Source organism: Porites lutea, chromosome 3 (assembly GCF_958299795.1).
Source record: "Porites lutea chromosome 3, jaPorLute2.1, whole genome shotgun sequence".
Lineage (NCBI taxonomy): Eukaryota > Metazoa > Cnidaria > Anthozoa > Scleractinia > Poritidae > Porites > Porites lutea.
Window position 1 is genome coordinate 33,566,338 of NC_133203.1, and position 20,883 is coordinate 33,587,220.

General features: G+C 38.1%; 1 protein-coding gene and 1 pseudogene across 1 annotated transcript in view; both read left to right on the top strand.

Annotated features, from left to right (window-relative positions):
• The first annotated feature begins 11,629 nt into the window (after positions 1-11,629).
• Positions 11,630-20,883, top strand: part of LOC140930980 (tetratricopeptide repeat protein 4-like) — a 73,002-nt gene continuing 63,748 nt past the window's right edge. Inside the window, exon 1 of the mRNA XM_073380725.1 lies at positions 11,630-11,761. The gene's annotated coding sequence lies outside the window, so the exon portion shown is untranslated. The remainder of the gene's footprint in view (positions 11,762-20,883) is intronic.
• On the top strand, positions 19,030-20,797 carry LOC140930979 (uncharacterized; annotated as a pseudogene).

Sequence of the window (20,883 nt, forward strand, 5' to 3'; positions counted from 1 at the left end):
TTAGATCTTTCCAAGGCATTTGACAGCATTGATCACATGTGCTTGTTAAAGAAGCTACGTGCAATGGGTACCTCTAAAGAAGCAATAGAATGGTTTAGAAGCTACTTTACCGGAAGAAAACAGTCGGCGAGAATCGGTTGCGAAACATCTGAACCCCGCCTAGTCTCGTTTGGTGTACCACAAGGATCAATCTTGGGCCCAGCATTGTTTAATATCTACATCAACGATCTACCATCTGTACCTAAGGTAGGGTCGTTAGAGTGCTATGTTGATGACTCTCATTTATGCCTCTCATTTCCTGTACGTGATGCCACCTTAGGCGCAGCTCAGCTGACAGAAGATCTTAGGAACATAGCCACATGGTGTTGTAAAAACAGTCTACTCATTAACCCGGAAAAAACAAAACTTCTGGTTCTGGGGACTCCGCAATTGCTGATGAAGATACCAGATGATCTGAGCATTACGCTACTCAGCAAGGAGATTACATCAACTAAGTCTGCGAAAAAACCTGGGGGTTACAATGGACTGTAATTTAACGTACGACGAACATATAACTCAATTAACTTCGAAATGTATAGGTAGCCTTTGTCAAATAAATCGAGTAAAATACCTGTTTGATAGGCGTACGTTGATCACTATAATTAATTCTCTCGTATTCAGTAAATAATTGTATTGTTCATCAGTATGGGCTAATACCACCAAGAAAAAGATCGAGCTGTTACAGACAGTGCAAAATTTTGCTGCCCGGATAGTTTCTGGAACGAGGAAATTTCATCATGTTACACCTATTCTTAAGCAGTTACAGTGGCTGCCAATTGTTAAACAACTTGAGGTTAGGGATGCTACCATTTTATTTAAATGCTTAAATGGACTTGCACCTCCATATCTTTGTCAGAAGTTTAAAACCAGATCGGAAGTGCACAACTGCAACACTAGGAATAGGGACCGCCTACATATACCACTCTGTAGGACGGCTGCAGGTCAGCGCGCGTTTACCTTCAGAGGCCAAAGGCTGTGGAACAGTCTCCCAGACGAGTTTCAGTCCTTCACTAATTTAGATGTATTTAAGGTTAAAATAAAACAGCATTTTTTAAGGGTATTTTTGGAAAACTAAGTTTTAGATATTCGACATTGTAAATTAAGCTGAAAAGCCTTTTTTTGAGGAGATTAATAAAGTTATTATTATTATTATTATTATTATTATTATTATTATTGAACTGCTGGGTTGTTTATAACTTCATTCTACGAGACCAACTGCAGCGCTCAACTTTATATTATTCTTGCAAAGTTACATATAATTCGATTCACCAAGAAAATCATGATTCAAGGAAGTAGTTCCCATGGCCAACTCTTTAGAGTCTGAGGCTAAAGAAGACGAGAAAAAAGAAATGGAATATTCCTCTTCAGCCCCCAACAAATCACGGCACGTAAATAGTGCAAGCAAAAATCACAATACACCGTGAAATTCGGGCTTTGCACTCTAAAAAACAAAGCGGTTGAAGTATGGAAAGCGATATTGTTTCTAATGCTGGGTTAATTTTATACGGAGCGTACGAAGAAGGTTTTCACCCTATTCTTTCTACCATCAAAACTAAGCAGGCACTCAGGCTAATTTGTTTAAGGCTTCATTTTGAACAAGCTTAAAATGTGTGTTTTTCCAAAGAATATTAATTAATAATGCATGTAACATATGTGCTGCTTTGTTATTCTTTTGTTATTCAATAAGTTGTCATATATGAGGCTTTCTTCTGCAATTCCGCACCTTAGTCAGGGGCACCCAACGAGAATATAATTCAAAACCACTTAAACATAGCATTGTTGAACGTATTTTAGTATTTAAACGGTAGATATAGGCACATTTTTAGCCCCTAAAAATTGTTCATCTGTTCGGATTTCCTTGCTGAAAGTCTAGTGATCCGAAAATTATAGGGATCAAAACTTACTTTTTCGAAAATTTCAGCCAGAAAAAAGGCTTACGAAAATTCCAGGTGACCTTTTCAGGGTAAAAATCCGTTCAAAATGGGCGATTATACCATTTTTTAGATGTTCGAAAATCCTAGGAGAGGCAGGCAAGCAAGAAATTTTACAACAAATGTTCCGAAAATTCTAGATCTCAATTCGTCTTCCGAACAGATATTTTCCAAAAATTCGCGCCAATGTCAAAAAATAGTTGCATTCACTTAGTTAGTTGGATTGCACCAATAACTATGATTACACATTATGCCGTTTGTATTAATTTATTGAGCTTTTGCCATAGTTTTCAACCCTCACCCTAAACTACAAAATGCACAGAGTCGAATAGATATCCACAAGTAGACGAAATTGCAAGATACGATGCCTGGAGACTTCCCGCCGTCTTTCCCAATTTGTAGGAGAGGAGATATACAATGTTTTTCATTTTCTGTTTATAAATTATCGTATTTATATGGCACTCGATGAGACAATGAAAACGATTCTTATTTACGTTTGACGTAGCCAATATAGAAATAACCTGCGATCAGGCCTCTCAATGAAAATGGGAAAATCTAAGGACCGCCTGATCGCAGGTTAATGAAGAAAAATCAGATATCGTGAGAGATTCCCTCCCTGCCCATGATATCATCTAGCAAACAAGAGCATAATTGTTCACTTTTTTCCTTGTTAGCGTATATGCATTATCTTTTTTAATCACTTTTAAAAACTATTAGCAACGAGTGTGAATTTATTTGCAGCATACGCGTATCGGCCAAATGCGACTGCTAGACGCAAATACTGCAAATGAATCCTCATGTTTAAAAAAAAATTTACCAACCATGTTTGTGCTCATTTATCCTTTTACGAGCCAGATATTTTTCATAAGCAATGACATCATACAAAGATTTACTTACAACGAAAAAATCGAGATGACCTTTTACAGTATAATGAAATCAATTTCATATCTCGGAAAAATGGCTCGAACTTCCGCTAAATCGGAAAACCCTACTTCGTGTGAATATACTAAAACAATTATTCACCTCAGGATCAGTTAATGTTGTTGAATAATCTTCTCGACTTCGTCTCAGGGATTATTCAACAATATTAACTTCGCCTTCGGAGAATAATTGTTAAATACCACAATTTTTAAGTCAATAACAATAGCTAATTTTTTTCAATGGTCGCAATTTTCTAATGAAAAATGGTACACGTTGAATTTCTCAGCAATATGTCCAGGAGTATCACCGGTCAAATCGAATTTTTCATATCAACGTTAGATAATGGCTGCAGTCTGTCTCCAATTTCCTTCCTAACGCTTCGAAACCAGATGGGTTATTAAACAAAGTTCGTCATACCCCTTTATAACACTGAGGATAAAAATGACGCTACTTGTTAGATACCTCTATTGCCCTGCTGCAGCTCCTGAGCCTGAAGAACAAAACATGGAGCAAAGATAACTAACCCAATAACGATGAGGACTCTCTGCATGGCTAAAATTCCAAAAAAACTGAAAAATCATTTTAACCTAATGAGTTTTGTTTTAAACACAGATATTGACACAGATATTCGACTTGACCTTTACAATTTATTCGAATTTATCCATAAACGTCACGTGTAGCTAACTTTTTATCCATGAACGTCACGTGTAGCTAACTTTTTATCCATGAACGTCATGAGTAACTAAATTTTTATCAATAAACGTCACGTAGTAGCTCACTTTCGATATCAGTCGATCACTCAATCATCTCTGTTTTCTCCAGCAACGACTATACCAGTCGTTATTTGGACATGAAAGTTCTAACATCGCTTTGAGGCTTATATAATGGCTCAGTCAATTCCACTTCTCGGGCATTTTTTTTGGGAACAAAAACAATAAGTTAACCTTAAATATCTTATTTTCTTCAGTTTTATCTATATAACAATAATGGTACTTTAAATATTATTTTCTTTACAATTACACATTTATACCGCCTTAAACAGGCAATGCGTTGTCTTTGGAGAACGATCACTGACAAGAGAGAATGAGCCAAGAGAGCGAATCCTTGTGCTCCATGATAATTTGGTTAAATCTATTTAAAGTTCGGGCGCGTGTTGCAAAGGTTATTTTTGTCTGTTGTTTCCGTGACCCGCGCGGTCTACTTTCACGTCAACGTGACATGTTTCGCCGCCAAACATTTAGAGTTTGACAGCCATTATAGTAATTAGCGCCAGGAGCCGATACTAATCGGCTCCTATTGTTGACATGTTTTTGATCAGCGCTTTCCTCTCATTTTCATTTACAAAGGGATTGCAGTATTGGATTCAAAATCTCACTTTGAGATTAAAGATTGAGATTTTCTAACGGCTGGTAGCTGGTAGCCTCATTTAAAGAAACAAATATTGACTTCTGACACACTGTGAAAGCCAGAGGCAAAGGTTATCACCCGCGAAACAAACACAAATCAGGTCAGATGCTTCAAGCTCTTAAACAGCCGCTAACCTGGATGCCAGAGAGTTTTGATGCGCGGTTTCCGGTTTCGGTCAATTCTTAATAGTGAGCGGTGTGCCCACATGTTTCTAGCGTCCTCACAAAATTCAAATGTTTGGCGGCCAAACATTCACGTTTGAACCCACTTTGAACCTATTTTCTCGTTACGTGTCCACGGTTGGATCCAAACGACGGTATCACAGCTCGCGGGTGTGCGTGGATGTCGCTGGAAGAGACAGTTGTCGTTTTAATTAATACAATAGGTTGTTGGTTGTTTATACTGATGTAGCGAAGACCCCAATGAGCAGTTTTGGTGGAGTCGGAACCGCTTTCTCTGGCAACTCCTAGAAGCCAGGACTGTTTTTGCTCTTCGGCAGCTACTCTGGCCAGATTATGAATTACCCGCCAAGTTTAAAATTACATGACGCCACTCTAACCGACCAATAAGGTGGCGTCCTTAAAATAACCACGCAGTATAACACAGAACCAAGAATAGATTGAAAATAATTTTCATGGAAAGAGGGTCATGCATGGGGGATTCGCTCTCTTAGATCATTCTCTCTTGTCACTGAACGATCTCTTCGTTAGTTGTGCGTCAGTTGAATCAATTATAGTCATTATAAGACCAGGGTATTAGCTCCTTAACTTAAAACCTTAAACTTTCCTCTCTGCAAATTTTAACACAACTGTTACGATCTCCCTTAAATAATTACAGACGACTCTCGGTTTGGCTTTTTTACGAAACTTATACAATCCTCATAACTGCATCTTTATGACGTTTTGCTATGTGCATCAACCTTCCTCTTTTCCTGTTCTCGCGTCCCGGGGGGTGGGGGGGGGAGTACTTCCTCATAAGAGGCTAGTGGGGATGTGCCGCTGGATGGGGTCGCATTTTCATGACTGGATTTACTATAATAGGGTAGCATTTTCAATAGAGTTACTAGAACGGGGTCGCACATTTTCGGATTTTTTGGGTTTTTTTCAGTTACGTGATCCAACCAGAGTTAAACATCGCCCTGGGGCAATACATCTTTAGCAATGTGTTGTCTTGTTTATCTAAATAGACATATCTTAAGTGAAATATTAAAAAAAGAACAATATTAATCTGACAAATTCCCCACAGCCGGCACTGACAAGGTGACAAATGCCGGGGGATATGGGCACGCTTAAAATTGACTGAGCCATAATAAGTAAACATAAAAAATAAAAGTACAAAGAAAAAATAATAAATAAAACAAAAAATAGCGAAATGAGAGGATATATAATATTTGTCGATTGTTGAAGTGAAAATTTGATCTTAAATCATAATAAAACACGAATTGACATGATATGATCTGCTTTCTTTTTGACGGAGGCCTTTAGGATTTCTACTGAATCATGCTTATTCTGGGCTTCCTAATTATTCCCTGTGAAGAGTTATATATGATAAGATGTCCAATCTAACATACCTCTCATTTCAAAAGACTACTTATCGAAACTCAAGTGTGCTTTACTGTATTACGCACGATATTACACATTGTTAATCTCCACAGGCCTAAATCTTTTAGTTAGTTACTAACCAAAGACAACACATTTTTCTGGGTTACTATATTCTTATAGTAGTTTTTTGTAATTTTTATGAGTTTAGGACCATGAAGGAGTTAAGGAGTCCTCCTTTCATCGGTCCTAAATATGAAAATAATGTTTTTTGAAAGTGGGACATCGTCCCTAAACTTGACTTAAGTTCTTCCGTCTTAGGAAATCCCGCGCTTTGTGTTGAATTAAAATATCCTTTTTTCTGAAAGTAGGAAAAGTAGGACACCTTGTGATCATTTAGAATCATTATCAGCAGGGGCGTAGCGTCCTTAACGCAAATACGCACGTGCGTACTTGAGAAATTGGTGAGATTTTTTTTAAGGTTTTCTGTTGTAAGTAAAAGCTATTTGTAGTAATAATAGGCTTTAAAAATAATAGGCTTTATTTAAAGAGGGTAAAACACTTAACAGCAGTCCTAAGATACTGATGACTCTGTGGCCCTCAAAACAAAATTACAAATATAGATTCTACAACTAAAAACTATAAAATATACCATTTTCAAAGATAATTTAGGATAAAATGTAATAGAAAGTATCTAAAAAGACATTTTGACTAAGATAGATAAAAACAACATAAAACGTATATACAATTGCAGTCTAAGGAGCATCGCAGCCTTTTGTTCAGCTAGAAAGGATTTAAAAACGTTATGCCTAAAACCTGCTAGCGAGCCATTTTTTCTTATATTGGCATTCATGCAATTCCAGTCCTTTATAATCCTAGTAGTGAAAGTAAGACCTCCTTCTGTTTTTCGTTTATACTTGGGGCACACCAAATTTATGTTTGAATGTCTAGTGGCTCGATTATGACTTTCTGAATTTCTGACTAATAGACTATTCAAATAAATAGGCGTAATATAATTGCGGACCCGCTTATACACTAGTGCGCATCTCTTTATTAGAGATTGTTTAGTAAAAGGGAGCCAGTGTAGATTATTGAATAATACAACTGATGGTGTAAGTTCTTCAGCATCAAGTATAATGCGTGCCGCTCTTTTTTGAAGTTTTAAAATACTTTGAAGATGTTCGACATTGCAGCTGTCTCATATCATGCTCCCATACAGGAAGGTGGGCTTTATAACACCATTGTAATAGGTTTCCCTTTGACGTTGCTTAAGAAACGGGCTAATATGTTTCAAGAGTCCTATGCGTTTGGAAAGTTTCTTACATAATTCAAATAATAATTTGTAGTGTCGTGACTTGACTCTACTGTCCAGATTTTTTCCTGTCTGTCTCGCTGTTATTCAGCATCGTCTTTTAATACACGTAGAAGACAACAGTTTGAGTAGTGAAATGCGATAAATTAGAAACATTCTTGAATAAATGTTTGCCTTCAGGCGATCCCACAATACATTGAGTATTCATGAAAATCGGAAACTGAAAATCAACCCTGACTGATTATCATTCTTTTTAAGATTTAACTGGAAAGTTTTCCTATTCAAAAGCTTTTTCATTTTTACAGTTTTCTAGCCCTCTCTCCATTAAATGTCGAAGACGTCTATCAAAGACTACTTTGATGTCGCTCAGCTGGAAAGTCATGGACCAATCAATCAGTCAACCAATCAATCAATCAATTCTATTTAAAGTCATTGCGTGGGATTGAGTTTGCCCTCAGTATCCGAGCCAGGGGCTCATGTATGAAACGCATGACAAAAATAAAGTTAAAAAGTAAAATGAGATAAAAAAGTAATAATAATAATTACAATATTAAGAATTACTAAGACGTTACGTACATGAGAATACTAAAACAGTAATAAATCTAGTTAAAATTAAAACTTTATGATTGGCAGTAACTACAAAAACAGCCATTTCCTAAATTTAAAAGATCAATAGACTCTAAATTTTTATGAAATGAATCTAAGTTGAGTGACTCTTTAACGTATGTGGGTAGCTTGTTCGATAGGTGAGCGACCTCATAAGTAAAAGAATTATGGTAGTGTAGGTTGTTATAGGAGGGACCCAATTTGCCGCTGTGCCATTGGTCAAGCCAGTTGTTTGATTTGCGCGCACAGTCGTCAACAGACGTTCCCGTTCTGTTGCTAAATCAGCCTAATGTGAGGCAGGGTACTCAAAGAAATTAGAAACCAAACCATGCCGACGATAATTCACGTACGCAGGTGCACGTTTGGCACAGTACAGTAACAAGAGTTTTGCAAGAAATTTACTCCCACCGAACAGATGTAGTATTTTTTTTACAATGACAAACTTTCACAAAAAAGGCGCCTTGCCTTGTGCTAGTGAATATTCCTGTATCAGCTCAAAGTATATCGTTTTAAAAGCTTTTTTGATATCACGTTGTATTGTAAATATACCTGTAAAAGGCCAGTTATGTATTAAAGAAAAGCAAAAACGTTATTTTGTACGAAAGTTTTTAAAACCATATGGACCCGTGTGCGTACTTGTCAAAAGAGTCGACAGCAGCTGGGCAAATGGAGCTAATTTTAATAAATAGAAATACATAAAATACTAAGTTCAACAAACTGAAATCATTTTACTTCGTAAATCAATTTTAGAACCCATTAAATCGTTTTGGTAAAATCGATTTAAGAACTATTCAGCTGACAATTTATATAGCCCTCCTTTAAATCAATAATATGTAGATTTAGCCGAGGCTATAAAAGCGAAGCTTTCGATAATTTTTATGGTTTCCTCAAACAAAATATAAAATCGTATGATGCTAACGGGCAAAGTCAACGAGAACATTAAAAAAAAAACAACAATCGGTCTAATTAGCAAAAAAGCAACCTTGCACGTGCAGTTCGCTTGTTTTGTACATTTCTCTGCGGTTGTTTTGCACCACTGCAACGTGAAACTTCCAGAAACTTCTTAGTTTACACGTTTTATGGAGGAAATGTTGGACGTGTTCTTGTTCACTTTTTTTTCACTGTCGCTCATTTTCACCCTGGTGGCCGCTAGCATCCCGCCGCTACAAAATTTCATTTTGTTCCTCCAACAAAAAATGTCTCCTTTTGTTTTTTTCTCTCTCACTCTAGCTCCTTTTAACGTTGAGCTTCTCTGGCCTGTCGCCTACTTTCTCTTTTTCTCTGTCTGTCTCTTTCTCTATATTCGAAATTTGTGGACATAACAATTAATCTAAGTTTAATACTTAAAACAACACGGATACAGAAACATTTTCCGCTTTCCGCTTTCGTCTTTATTGACTCTTTAGTTGTCTCTGCTTCACAAGACGCGGGTGGCCATACGCTTTCCCGCCAGTGACATCTGGCATATCGGCTTACATGTAGTGGGTGTACAGACGGTCGTTCGGGCGTACGCTACGTCATAACCAAATTTTCTGGCTTTCATAGGTTACCAATTTATCTTAGCAATGGAGCTCCGCAACAAGACTTCATTTAGTTAAATTAACGTAAGACTTCGTTGACACCTCTGCAGTTAAATCTTTGTTTAGAATTATATCAAAAACGTGCCTTCCTTCACGTCGCCTAAGACCACACTTACATTTTGCAAATACATGCCACTCAAAATACCCTATTCATTTAGCGGTAAACAATGTATATCCATGATCTAGATTTAGCCAAGGCTAAACGCGAAGCTCCTGCCTATACATTTATAGTTTACTTCAAAACAACATATTTGGAACCATTGCAAAAAATCCACAACCCTATACTTTAGAGCTGGAGGAGCATATGATTTTCGAAGGAGTCAGTAATTTTAGAAAAAAAAAGAATACAAACAGTCCTGGAACAAAAAAATCTTACATGCCGAAATAGTCTTCAATTCACACCAACAAAACAGGTTAAATCTTCGATCACAAAAATTGGATATAGAAAAACATTTATGCCCAAACTAAATCTCCCAATCGCCCACCTATACCTCTTTTTTTTTTTGAAGTTAAACTCGCCTTACTAAAAAGACTACCCTACTCGGCGGGGCATAATTTACACGTTACGACTTATTACTTTAATCTCCCAATGGGAAGGCCGAAATAAAAACTCAGGCTTATTTTGGGGGTTTTCACTTTTTTTTATCTTATTTAATAGTAGCCTTAACTGTGCTAACAGGTACTGTTTATTTTGCGTACGAACCTACTAATAACTATATCCTACAGTTGTTATTGTTGTTGTTGTGTTTTTGTTTGTCTGTTTGTTTGTTTGTTTTTTTCAACATAGTCTGACAACACAAATTTAGGAATTTAGGTTGCGTTTTCCTGAAGTCGAAAAGCAATAATGAAAATCTTTATTCAGTCTTCAAAAGACATATCGGAGGTTGCACTCATCGTTAATTATCAGATTCACGGTGACTAGGAAATAGTATACAAGTTGTCTTAACCTATGACAAGAGCCATAATGGCCGGTGACCAAGGAAGTGTACAGGTTGTACAGCAGCCCGAAAGGAGAATTTCTAATCAGAAACTGCGAGTTAAAGGGTTAAACTACACTTGTGGAGTAAAAGCGGAATTCAAACCAGAGACGGAGAAACGACTGAGTTGAAAATATATCCTTTCTCTAAGCCATTTAGCACCGAGAACTATTTACTCATGACTTATAACTTATAACTATTTACTATGCCTGATAACTATTACTATTACTATTATAACTTACTTATAACTATTTACTATGACTTCTGTGTCTTCGTACATTTAACTCCACTTGAACGTCTTAGTCTTAGCGTACCTTGGGAAATTTTTTTTTATTGCACCCCTGATTAAATGTTTAAGACAAAGGTCTTTTTTCGATATATCCACACTGATGGGTTAGCTAGAGTACGTGACCTCTTGTATTCGCCTAAGTAAACGCGAGTAAACGGGTCATTGATTAAAAAGTGCTATAATGTGATATGCCAGAAGAACAAGCTGCCTCAGTCTCTATGGATAATCAGCATGTCACTGAAAACTATAGTAAAAGTAGTTTACTTATTTGCTTTATGGCGGAGAGACTGGTTGGAACGTTATTATGCATGAAAAGTTTTACCTAAAGATATGATATCGGTATTCAGTGAACTATGAATTTCATCTACACATAAATTAGTCTGATGCATAAAGTGTCACGTCACATGTGAACCTAAGGGCCTGTTTACATGAAGGTGGGGGACCCCAGATAGGAGGGGTAACCCGCTTAGGTGGGGTAAAATAATAACCCTCCTTTACATGCAATCTTACAACCCCGTCATCCTTGGGTACACTTTCTGAAGATTCCCCCACCTCCCTGTAAACAGCTCCCTAAAATAATCAAAAGTCGAATGTGTTTAGAGTGTATGATGGACGTTTCGTTTATTCCGGTCACAAATATTACAAATGAATATTTAAAGAGGCAAATTGCAATCTGACGAAAGACAATTGTTTTCCTAGAAAAAAAGCTGAACAAACAAAATTATAACCGATACCTAAAGTACTTGAATTACTGAAATTTCCCCATTGCAAATTTTTTTGCCAGCAAGTACGTCCTTAGCCTGCGAACAGCAGACGCATTCCGGTCGTCGCTTCTCTCCCTCCGCTATCTTTTCGGAGGGAGAGAAAAGATGACCGGAAATGCGTCTGCTGTTCGCAGGCTAGTACGTACTTCTTCGAAAGTCACGTTCATAACTGATAGGAGTGACTTCGGCCTTCGGATCTTTACGTCAGTAGAACCTATATCGTACTCAGCGTGTCACCCGGCTTCCCTTAAAAAAGGAAGGAGAGAGCTATTGGTATACGTGATGTAAAAGAGTATATAATTATTCTTAAAATTTCTGCCCCTGCTAGCATTGTTTTATCGCGATTATTGCATTAGCTTTTAGAGTGGGAAAATTTGAAACTTTTGACAAGCAGAAGGTAAGATCGCTTTCATTTTGTGCTTCATGATTTGAAATAATCACGAAGATTACTGCAGTACCACTCAGCAAGTAAAAAGACAAAGAACCTACATTTTCCCAAGTTAGTCTCATTCAAGTGGTTCTTACATAAATAGTAAATTAAGGTTATTTAGATTTTTGAAATAGGATTTTTATTTGTTAGAAAAAATACATATTGTTGTTGAGAGAATGTAGTGTTATCTATAGCCTATTTCTTCTGTAAAATTTGCAAACCAAATGAGTGTTTTTGCAAAAATCACTGTGATAAGAAAAATTAAAGCACGAAGTACATGAATTTTGAAAGTCCTCCCTCAGAGTTCACATCTTTGTAAATAGACTTATTAAAAATAAGAAAATAAGACCCTGTTTTAAGGCTAAACAGGTTACTGTAAGCTGTACGCTACATGTATAGACTGGGTCTACAGCTATCTGTCAAATTTTTGCCTAACAGATTCTGAAAATCTCGATTCTTACTGGCGGTGACACTGTATTCATTGAAATGGGGTTTAAATATGATTAGAGCATCATGAACGTCCGAGCGATTTAATAATTCCGGTGCACAATTATTATTTGATAACTCTTAGATATCGTATGGAACAACTACTGAGTGGAACCGATCCCGCTATCTCAATTCACACTATTCCACCATTCCACTATTCGTTCATCACGCTATTTTAACTCTTACGACTTAAAACCCCGAACGAACACTAGTTTTCATGGCCCTTTTTTTGTTCAGCTGTCGCAACTGTTTCAATTTTTGCTCTTGTCCAAAGTGTTATTACGGTCGGGTGGCGAAAGCGAAGCTCAAAAATATGCCCTTAAAATCAGTCAAAAAGCATAACGCTGAAAACTATCCGCTTTTAGGCCTCAACTGATTTGAATTTTAAAAACATCTATTTATTTATTGAATCATTTAACAGGACATTTCCAAGTACCGTTACCAAAACCGGGGCATTTGATGATGAGACATTTTAATGTCTCACCATCAAAATAGTCAAAGCAGAATAACAATGGGGGACACCATTTGCCAACATAATTTGCAGAGCGACAAGCTCGCTAGTTTTAAAAGAAATGAAAGTACAGTGAAACCCGCCTTACGACCACCTCGGTACTACGGTCACCTCGTTATTTCGGCCACTTTAATTTGGCCGCCCGGCAAAACGGCCATACATTTTCTTGTAAAAATACCCTCGTTAAGACGGTCACCCGTTAATATGGCCAAATTATTTTTTGGTTCCATAGGTGACCGTATTAACGGGGTTCCACTGTATACTCTGACATTTAGTATTTTAAACAGTCGCGCATGGCAAGTTTCCTCATTAAATTATGTACATTATGCCACTTAAGAAAACAAAACGAAAAAACTCCTAACGTTTGACCACGGTGTAATTTTACTTGGTACTTGGTGTAAGTTTAGCCCTATACAGTTGACGCAGGGGTTTAAAACACCAAACCTGAATAGGAAAAAATAAGGAAAATCAAACATCAGCAGAAGCCTTATAATGCTTTAAAAAGGCGGTTTCAGCACCGAGCTTTTCATAACACTACCCGCGAGCTATATTATTAAGGTCTGCTTATCAGTGCCAACGTTTATTAAGCGCAAGATCTGCGCTCATCGACACGCAAACGCACAAATCGAAAATATTCTCCCACGACCTTAATTTTTTTTTTCACGAAAAAGAGAATAACTGCTTTGGGAATTTTCTAGTTTATTTCTCTAGTGGTTAATTAGGCACGTGAGCGGAATAAATACACAAAGTGAACTTTAAATGGTTCCCACCTTGCTTTTGTTAATGAGGCTCTTTCAGTGATAAAGTTTGGCTTACACAATGCAAAGCGCCATATATTTCAAAAATTTGGGGGTAATCCGTATACAAATCCGGTTTAATGATTGATATCAAATTCTAATTAATTATCATGACTTGACACAGAGACAACGACTGCAGATGTTTTGCTTTAAATTTAAGTCAAGGCCTTGTATTGTACAATTTGACTAAACATTTTAGCCTTTGTAACAGAGCGGTTTCTCAAAGAGATCGAATGGAAAGCGGGCCTTAGTGCTACACAGACTAAACAATTTTGGTTACTATCCTTCACACTTGCAAACAAGACAAAAAAATATCAGCAAATAACACCCAAGTGAAAATTGATTAGTAATGGAAACATTTTTTGTGACTAAGTTTTATCAGTCATTGTGGGAAAATGGTTCAAATAAATTGCTTCTTATATGTAGGCGTTTTATGCAAGATCGTTAAGATCCTCTTTTTCGTCAGTACGTAGCGAATTCAGCGTGCGTCAATTAAGAGATTTAACCAGCCCACAACAAGTCTACCACATTCGCGACCAGATGACTTGTTTATGATATATCATAATTAATTCTTATCAAAAATCTTCTGAACCTAGGTTTGTAATAGCGACAGTGCCTAACGCTTAGTAACTATTTGATTACGTGTAATTTGTAAGACGGTTGACCTAAGAGATGCCTAAATAAAAATGGTCCTTCCTTTGTATCGGCTAAATAATACTTTATTATGACTATGTTATGAGAATGACAAAACAATGAGCCACGAAGATCTACCGCTTATGAATGGCTTTCCTTTGAACGCATCGGAAAGCGGGAAAGGCGTTGGTTATTCACTTTCCATACGATCGTTAATTGCGACCGACGGTGACCAAGACTATATGTCAAAAGTTTAAGGGGAAGCAGATGGGTCGGCTTTTCTTAAAATCCATGTTGACCGGGAAAATGTCATCCAAAACGTATCGTAGCGTAGGCATATTTTCACTAATTTACGTTGGAGAATCCGCTACTGATATATCTGTGGCCGGCCAGAGGAAGGAATTGTAACTTCCATGCGTTACATGTAAAAATCATACTGTTTTTCAAATAATCAAATGTGTTTTTATCCTTGTTCAAATTCAATTGCCCAAGTAGACTTCAGCCTACCTGATATTCATCTCAGCTGTAATCTTGGATGAGCAGTCCTCATCCAAGATTACAGAAGATGGCCACAGTTCTCTGAGGTTATTTTACTGAAAACCTGCATGGAGTTCGTTTTGCTTCCTAGTGATAAGAATTACTCAGTATCCATTAAAAGCCTAGGGTGGCGTCGTTTCCACATTTTATATAAACGGCTTTTTATTCGGTATAGTTTTGATTACACGGTTGGCCTAACGTTCAACATATTGATTCTGCATGTGATTGAATGTTTCGTAATTTGAAGGCAGCGACACAGAGGTAATATGAACCCTTACAGTAAAAGTCAGTTGACCCTTGAAAATGTTTGCGGAACTTACCTTCGCTTAACTCGAGCACACGGCAACAAACGATGATGTAAATTACAGTAAAGAGGTGGGCCATGTCTACCCAAGAACTAAAGCCGGTAATTTGCGCAAATTCAGTCTGGCACCTGGTTTTTGAACCTTTGGTCATTCTCGACTGAATGCATAATGCTTTTTTGTCCTCGCTCACACCAACTGCTGCTTTGGTTGGTTGATTAGATAGTTTGGTCTTTAGTTTTGGCTGGATTGTAAATACATTAAAAATTAAAGACTTAATTGGAACTTCCAAGAAAATAAAAATTTGAAAATTACGAAGGTAGATATGTCACAAATTTGTCCTTTTTATTATATTTTTCACATAAAATCAGTTACATAAATCATTTGCGCTTTGAGACTGAACAACCTTAATAGTACATTCATCAAACGCTGACAATTTTCTTGTGCTATATTTTTTTATTCTTTTAACATTGCCGTCGTGACTATTAACATCTAATAAGTGACCCACTTGTACAGCATTCATTTCTGGCAGAGGAGTTAAAAGCCCCAAAATTTACGAGTTCTTAATGAATGTTTTCCTTGTTACTTTTTCTATCGGCTTAATTTTGTCTTTGAAATTAATGTCCCATGTCCATAGGGATCCCAAGCACATTATTTTACTGAACTATGTGTTTTTATTGATTTGTATGAAATCTGGTTTCCCTGTAGCGATGAGAACCGGCGCCTTGTGAGCAGAGACTCTTTTTGCCTTCTTGACTAAGGATGAGAAAAGAAGGCTCTACGTGAATCGTGTCAAGCCTTTGAAGTCGCCGAAGCCCTCACTCTGGGCTAGTAAATCTTGTTCTCTATTGTCAAACTGGTTTTTCCTAGCCTGAGTAGCCAACTTAGGTGGGGTAACTCGCTTGTCCATATAATCTCTCATTTTAATTTGATCACGTTTACATGATTCTTGTAGGTGGGGTGGGCCGCCACATGTTACCTCACCTTTCTGAAGTCTCCCCTGATTGATGTAAACAGACCCTGGAAGTCCCTGGTACTGATGGAGGTTAAGATACCACGAAGGCAACGGCGGTGAAAGCTTCAGTTAAAAATAATATCGAATTCGCGTTCTTTCAAACTTCATTCCGTTTATCCTAGCCTTCTCACTTTGACAATTGTAGACGAACTCTCCAGGATTTGAATTCCTTAGAAACATATCCAACTTCAGAGCGAGAAAAAAATTCATCTTTATTTGTTTGCGTCCTGCAGAAAACGTAAAAACGTAAAATTAGACCAAATTAGGTAATTTCACGTTGTGGTCGTGCAGTGGCGGCAAAGAAGTACAGTATATGAAAAAGTAAGAATTCAATACACATTGTGCATTGAAGAATAACCATATTTAGTAATTGTTTTTTATAGGTATTGTAGTTAGCTTCATGAATGTCGGAATGAAATATATTGTATATTATATTCTTTACGTTAGTGTTTGGTTATTTGTTTTTTTGTTTTGTTTTGTTTTGTTTTGTTTTGCAATGGATATTACATGGATATTAAAGCCGGAACGGCTTTCTTTAATGCTGCTCTGTTGTCGAATACCTTTTCATTTTTACACAGTGCATGCTGGGAATTTTTCTTCCACTACTTTACAGTTTTTTGATATTGTTGATTTTGTTATTATTGTTGTTGTTGTCTTCAACAATGGTTTTTTTTGGAATACAGTCGACTGCAGATAACTCGAACCTTCAAGGGAAATCGGGAGTTCGAGTTATCGGGAGCTCGAAGAAAATAGCCGAGAGTAAGGTAAAAAACAGTTTTTACTGCACAGTGAACATTTTAATGACATTTAATTGTAGAAATGTCCAGTGAAAATTAAAAGATACTTCTAGATTATAAATCAGGACGTAACGTAACAAACCATAGCCTAAATAGAGCATGCGTTTTACTGGTGTGAGAAGAAAAGCTGCTTCATGTTAGCCTGTGACAATCAATATCAGCCTCCACTAATAAACTATACTCCCACATCACGTCAATGGGAAATCCAAAATTCAATGTTTCGGACGCCCGTAGACGGTTTTTTTCCCGACTTTTTAAGGGCTCAAAACATGGTTCGAGTTATCGAGGGTAAAATTATATAGAAAATGACCTGAGGGGAAACGAAAATTAGTTCGCGTTAGCGGGAGTTTGAGTTATCGAGGGTTCGAGTTACCGAGGGTAAAATTACAGTGAATGTATGACGGAAATCCAGGGGAAATCGTTTTGGTTCGAGTTAGTGAGGGTTCGAGTTATCGGAAGTCGACTGTATGTGGATTTTCAATGAGATCCTTTACTTTAGATATTTTATGTATTCCTTGAAGCAGATCTGTGATACCGTAAGTTCTGTCCCCATTGTGCCCGCTATCCCCATTATACTTAAGATTCTTTGTACTACTAAGATCTGACGGAATATCTAACTATTCCTTTAGTGTGGCGGATACAAGGGAAACAGCGGGGAACAGTATTTGGAGCTTGTTCAAATTAATATTTCTTTGGCTGTTTTCATTTAGCATGGGAACTTTCCACTTTGAGTCTGTGTTCAATTTCCCCCTTAAATTGATCTGATCTACACGATTGCATAAATTCAACGGATATAACGGATATGCCGGAGACAAACTCACGTAGGTATCCTGAAACAACATCACACTCTTCATACAGTTATATAGGATCGGGCGTGCCTTTCCATGGCCGTTCCTCTTACGAGGAACGCTTTTGCGGAAAAACGTCCAGAATTAATTGCCATTCTAGCAAAAGATCTGAGAATGTGCTTTTTAGCTTTCTCCTCCCTAAAACTACCAAGAGATATAGTTTGGGAAAGATTTTCGCAGTACTTAGTATTAATTTAAGACTTCAAAAAAGGGAACTAAATTTTTTGGGAAACGATCATATACATTCCCCAAAAGTAACGATAGCAACATTTCAGGTTAAAACACCGTAGTTTTCAATTGCATTTTTGTCCTCAGTATTGTCAGGCCGTTTTTTACATGAGGAAACTTTCAAAGTTTGATTTTAAGTGACGCGACACGAGGAAACATCCCTTTTCAAAAACGTAGTGTTCCGCGCGTTTTTGCTTTTTGTTCCTTTAATTGCTTTAGGAACAACCTAGGAACGCACAATAAAGGAACTTTATTTGCACAATAGGAACAAAGGTCGGCAAATTTCGGAACAATCTGGTCCGTTAGCAGCAAACTGGAACACAAAGTTCCTTTTCGTTTTAGTCCAAAGGAACAACTGGTTCCTCTTTTATCCTTTCAGGAACAAAATTTCCTCTTTTAAACAGTTCCGATTTCCCTTCATGTTCCTTTCGAAGTGATTGGGGAACAAATGTTCCCAATCTAATTTCTCGCTCTACACAGTAAGGAACAAATTGTTCCTATTTACTGGCATATCCACTGCTTTTCGGAACGCTTTGTTCCCTTTCGGTTCAAATTGTTACTATTCATGCCCAACAGGAACGGAATTGTTCCTAATCGAGGTGGTTTTTTGTTCCTCAAGAAGTGTTCCGCTTATGTTCCGCTTATAAATGGGAACAGGTTCCGAATTTGTGACAAAGGAACTAGCGTTCCATTTCGCGCAAAGTGTAAAAAGGAATAGGGAACAATAGTTCCTATTTATCGTAGGCTATCTGAAACTACTTTCCATCACCTCCGCTATACAAATTTATCAAAACATGTTTCCGTCAACAATCAAATTAAGTACGAGACTTGCCCGCTGCATGCTTAATCTCGTTTGGGCTTGCCCGCGCAAGTTCAGGCTTGTGTCTTTGTTCCTTTTGATTAATTCTGTACCAAATACGGACAAGAAAACAATGGAACAAGGGGCAAGAATGACCAAGTGTGGGCAGAGATGGGCTAACAAATATCTCATTGGCGAATAGGATGATCTCTTGGGGACCCTTTTGCTAGTATAAGTGATTGCATACTTTAGAAAGGTATCGATTTCAGGCTAATGCTTAAGATGAACAAACGAGGCAAGGATGTCCACTGGTCAAAGTTCTCAAATGCATCGCCTAAACCAAAGAGACTTCACTTAGAAGAGGATGACTGTGATGGTCTTTTTCACTGCCCAGTGCAAATTTGTAAGCACGATGGGTTCACTACGCAAAGAGGCTGTAGAAAACACGTAAAGAACAATCACAGTTGGTACTATTACTTCGACGAGAAGCCAGACAGTGCTCAAATCGATACGCTAAATGTCGATGAAACTAACAAATGTGAAGCCAGTGATCAGAAGATTATACCGCGTAAAAGCAGGGCAATTGCTTCTTTTGATCCTACAAAAAACATTGCCAAGAACTTTTTTTCGTGGCTAACTGGCAGTGGTGGAGGCTGCAAAAGTGATCGACAAGCACAACAGATCGTAAGCAAGTGCTTAAAGTTTCTCAAGTTTTGTTGCGAAGACGAAGAGGAGCTCACACTTGACATTGTGGACTTTAGTTTATGTTCACCGAATCTCCATTTCAAGCTTGTTGATACGATGCAGGATGATTGGAATCTGGGACACGCGGGACGCATAGGCTACTTGGATGCCATTGCAGAGTTGGTGGATTATCGGAAAGTGAAAGGAGCATCGGAATCAGTGTTGAGAGGGCTGGCTTCAACAGAAATTTACTTGAAAAAGGTGCGCAAAACCGTTTCCAAAATGATGCGCTTGGAGTGGACCAGCGAACTGGACATCGATGCCTTAGAAGCCAAGGGGCACTGGGCCACACTAGAAGAACTGTTGGAAGTGGTGGGGCGCTACTTGCTGCGCTACGAGAGCGTACTGAAATCATGCAAGGAGAAACCGGGTGCTGTTTTGCCAATAGATTTATCTTTTGCTACCAAATTTTTGGCCGTCTATTTATTCATCAAGGTCAAGGGCTCGCGCCCCATGACATATCAGTACTTAACGGTGGAGATGGTGAACAAAGCCAAGACTAACGGTGGATTTATAGACCAGAAAATGTTCAAAACGGGTGGAAAATTTGGCTTCGATTCTCTTTACCTGACTGAGACGAGCATGCAGGTGTTGGATGGCTACATCAACCACATTCGCCCCCTACTCAGACCGACCTGCGACTTTGTATTGGTGACAAGAAATGGAGGGCAGCACAACAGGCTGGGAGAGCTAATGAGTAAACTGGTCTTCGATGCAACGTGCAAATACGTTCACCCGACTCGCTATCGACAGATTGTGGAGACCGCGAGTTGCAGGCAGCTGAGCAGCAGCGCGCAGAGCACAATCTCCGAGGACCAGAAACAGCTCTGTTGTAGCAAGGGTTCACTATCAGAAGCTGCGATCGGGCGAGGTGGCGAGCAAAGCACATGAATATTTGGAACGATTGCACGGGAAAAAGGGATCAGAGCTGGAAATAGACGTGCGCACGAGGCTTTCAGGCAATTCTGCGTCATCTGAAGATCAAAATGGTAGCAAAACCGATACTTCCTCTAACAACGAGGAAGAAACGATCGCAGAAACACCACCCGAGCGTCTTTCAGGTGTCCCTAGACTAAAGCGGGAAAATGCGTTTATAGCGACAGATTTCCCCGCGAGAAAAAAGAGTCTGATGTTCACCCCTGAAGAAGACAATTATCTAAAAGCAGGCATCGAGCGACACGGCTACGGTCAATGGAAAGCGATTCTCAGGGATCCCGAATTTCGTTTTCAAGAGGGAAGGACAGCCAACTCCCAGCTGAGCCGCGCAGCGCGAAGATTCGGATCACTTTCTAAGTTATCCTAGAACTTTACATCAACCCCAGAATAGAAAGATATCCTTGAAATATAAATAACGACAAAGGCAATCAGCTATATGGTTCAGTACGTGACAAG